The sequence below is a fragment of the Agrilus planipennis genome, unplaced genomic scaffold (genome assembly GCF_000699045.2).
Source record: "Agrilus planipennis isolate EAB-ADULT unplaced genomic scaffold, Apla_2.0 scaffold5, whole genome shotgun sequence".
Lineage (NCBI taxonomy): Eukaryota > Metazoa > Arthropoda > Insecta > Coleoptera > Buprestidae > Agrilus > Agrilus planipennis.
Genome location: NW_020442468.1, coordinates 3,723,512 through 3,725,799, shown reverse-complemented (window position 1 = coordinate 3,725,799; position 2,288 = coordinate 3,723,512). Strand labels below are relative to the sequence as shown.

Sequence of the window (2,288 nt, the reverse complement as noted above, 5' to 3'; positions counted from 1 at the left end):
ATATGCAGTAAGCTAAGCGAAGAGGTAAGCAAGGTTAGACTATACTACAACTACTAAACGTGTTATTTCTACTACTACACTACTACTACATACAAAAAAAAAATAAAAACATCTACAATCAACAATCACTTCAAATAAAATGAACAAAAATAAGCATGCAAAATAAAAATTAATTTGAATAAAATGAACCTAATGAATTCTACTAGATAGAGCATGCAAGATAAACTGCCGGGTCATCTTTGTCTTCTCCAACGTCGATCTGAAACAGATACGGTGGTAACAGATTAATAAAGAGCAATTAAAATTAATTATATCAAGCATTCCCACCTTAATTAGTTGTAGACTGTAACTTTTCAAAGTTTGCAGATGTTACATGCAGACCAAATCCAGAAGGAATACCACAGCACAAAATGTTGTTTTAGTAAATCTCCTGTTGTTCTTATTTATCAGTTGAAAATTAACTTCATGATGTTGCAAGGTGAAGACGAAAACAGCAAATCAAGAATATAATCCACAAAAGACCACACCCATGTAGACATTGGCTGTTTCAGTATAACCAAACTGAACATTAATTCTCTCTTATTTATTGTATAACCTGTAGAAATGGATAAAAAACACATTAATTACACTTATAATTAAGAAACACAAATAAAAACGCATCAAAAAGCATGTAAAATAAGTTGAATTATAAAATAACAAGCGTTACATCCACGCCATTTTACATCACAACCATAGATCACGACATAGACAAATGTCAAATAATACGACGTCAATTTACGAAGCAGACAATAGAAAAAGGGTAAAAAGAAAATCCATTGATAAATCAACGAGTAGTAGTAGTTAGATGGTAGTTGGTAACTATCGATGGATAAACGCCAATTTATTCTGTGGGAAATAAAAGCTGTCACGAGAGATCGATGCACAATAACCTCAATTTATACTGTTGACAATAGATAATTGTTGAAAAAAATTCCATAACACATTAATAAAGAACAATTAGCATTAATGATGTCATGTTTTCTCACCTCAATTAATTGTAGAAAGTAGCGTACTAAAGTCTACCAGTCTGACAAGCAAAACAAATCTAGGAGGGATACCACTGCAAGCAATTTGTTGTTGCGGTCACTTCCAAATTAATTAATTTCCAATTGCCTGTCATTGTTACAGCAATAATTAACTGCATAATGTTGGAAGGTGGAGACGTCACAAGCATCGCTTGTTTTAGTAGTACCGAAATTAACTGCAATTTCTTCTCATTTGTGGGACAATCTATAAAGAAATAGGCAAGAAAAAGTAATTATCATTTTTAAATCATTCAGTATAAATCAGTAACATGCACACTCTTGGAAAAATCTGTTCCACATTAATTCTTACAATCTCACATTCTCAATTCATACCTCCAATCTCTTCTTCAACCCCATTCACACTTGTTACTCATAACCCATTCATTTCTCTACTCAAAGTGTACCCTCATGTACTAATGAGGGTATTCTGCGAGTGAAGGAATGAGTTGAGTTGTGAGATATACATTCTCACACCCCCTCTTATACCTACACTTACTCGGTCAATATTATTCATACTTCTTTAAAACCCATTTATACCTCCACTCCCAAAATACCCTCAATCTTACATGCTCATTCCTTCACTCAAAAAAAAAACAGTGAATGGTGGTATGAATTGGGGATGTGTGATTGTAAATCTTGGAGATTAAGAAAAAGAATTAAGCACCCATAACAGATGAATAAAGAGCAATTACTATTAATGAAGTCATGTATTCTCACCTTAATTAATTATAGAAAGTGGCGTTCTAAAGTCTACCAGTGTGACGAGCAAGATGTTACAAGACGAAGACGAAACAGCAAAACAAGAATATAATCCACGAAAGACCACACCCATGTAGACATTGGCTGTTTCAGTATAACCAAACTGAACATTAATTCTCTCTCATGTATTGTATGACCTGCAGAAATGGATAAAAAAATATTAATTACACTTACAATTAAGAAACACAAATAAAAACGCATCAAAAGCATGTAAAATAAATTGAATTATAAAATAATAAGCGTTACTTCCACGCCATTTTACATCACAACCATAGATCACGACATACATAAATGTCAAATAACACGACGTCAATTTACGATGCAGACAATAGAAAAAGGCTAAAATGAAACTCCATTGATATAAATCAATGATAAATGTCAATTTAATCTGTGGGAAATAAAAACTGTCAATATATAAATGCACAATAACCTCAATTAGTTGATAATATATAATTGTTAACAGAA

The 2,288-nt window shown here is 32.2% G+C and overlaps 1 long non-coding RNA gene across 2 annotated transcripts; it reads right to left on the bottom strand.

Annotated features, from left to right (window-relative positions):
* Window positions 1-553: 553 nt before the first annotated feature.
* Window positions 554-1,924, bottom strand: LOC108735147. 2 transcript variants are annotated; one of them, XR_003232522.1, is made up of 3 exons: window positions 1,782-1,924; window positions 1,026-1,269; window positions 554-595 (listed from the first exon to the last, which is right to left on the bottom strand). It is a non-coding gene; the product is annotated as an uncharacterized LOC108735147 (long non-coding RNA). The 2 variants fall into 2 exon arrangements; XR_003232523.1 differs by lacking the exon at window positions 554-595 and adding an exon at window positions 677-940.
* Between the last annotated feature and the right edge of the window lie 364 nt (window positions 1,925-2,288).